Raw genomic sequence first — 1522 nt, forward strand, 5'->3', positions numbered from 1 at the left:
TTTCTTTCTTTCAGTAATAGTGTAAGAAATAGACAGGTATAAATAATAAGAATTAGCCATTTCTGAGGAAGGAGGCTATGGAGGACGCAAGGACTCAGAAGGCAAGTTACGGTGATAATTCATCATGTTCCAGTAAATTGATGAATAGACACTTGCATAATAGCATACACATATCAGTAACCAAAGACGTTATGCATCCCTACTAAAATTCAGTGCAAAAAGACACCTAAAATGCCTGAAAAGTATGTTGTTAGGCAATGTGTATATATATATATATATATATATATAGCAAACCAGGTCCTGAGACACTAAATGACTTTAAATGTCTGTATATACAAAATTCTTGATATGAGATAGTTATATTTAGACTTAAGTCAATGTTCAAAGCTTTGTACAGAAATCAAACAGTTTTTATAGTAACCATATAAGTGAGAAGTGTGTGTGTGTGTGTGTCTGGAAAGGCTTTCTCAGGCAGATGGTTTGCCCCCAATTAAATTGAGGGGCAGCGATGGGAGATGAGACTTGGGGAAGACAAAAACCTCCCTGGGGCTGGAACAGGTATTTGTTCTGTCTCAACAAAAGCCAAAGACTGAAAGTGCACTCTGAAAAAATTATTTCAAGAACTCCTAAGAGGAGAATATTGAAGAGTAGGGAGCTCGGGGGAGGAAGAGGCTGGTTAGAGCCTTTAATGTTGGAGCACAGGCTACAGTTCAAAAAGGGAAGTTAAATGCCTTCTGGAGATGACGAGCCACCTACTCCATCACACCATCACACCAACATACTCTAAGAGTTTGGGGTTTGTTTTAAATAAGTTTTATTCTTGTCCCTTGAAAAGTCTGTTGCCCTCTGGTGAGCACCTAGCTTCCAGGTCAAGTGGTTCTTCTCCTGAGGCCTCTTAGAGGCACAACCTAGGCCCAGACTGGCTAGCCTCAAGAGACGAAACAGAACTCAACAAAGGAATCTAATTCAAAGTGTGTGTGTGTGTGTGTGTGTGTGTGTTTCTCAAGAGTCAAAAGTATTGTCTCAACCCTCGGTTTTATCTATAGAGCTCTATCTCCCAACCTTTTTACATCATTTCCAATGGTAGGGACCAGATATTTGCATTTTTAAAAACCACCTCCCATGATTATGCTCTTTAGTCCCATGAGAACCACTGTATTAGACCGAAAGTTCTCAAAGGACAATAACCATATTTTTCTCTATTCGACTAACATTTATTGAGCATCTAAAAAGGGCCGAAAACTGTTAAGAGTTGGCCATAGGACAGTGAATAAGAGAGACAAGTCCCTGTACTCATGATGATTTTATGGGGAGAGTCAGGCACTATACAAACAATTAGAGTTAAATATTTACAACTGATTTAAGAACTGCAAAGAAAAGGACAAACTTCTATATTCCAAGTCCTTGACCCAGTACAATATATATGCATAATAAATATTTGTTGATTATCTGCTATTCTACAGGTTATTTGCTTTGGCACTAAATGCCCGAGTATATTCTGGTAATAGTTACTAGGCAAGAG

This window comes from Pteropus medius, unplaced genomic scaffold, assembly GCF_902729225.1.
Source record: "Pteropus medius unplaced genomic scaffold, Ma_sr-lr_union100, whole genome shotgun sequence".
Classification (NCBI taxonomy): Eukaryota; Metazoa; Chordata; class Mammalia; order Chiroptera; family Pteropodidae; genus Pteropus; species Pteropus medius.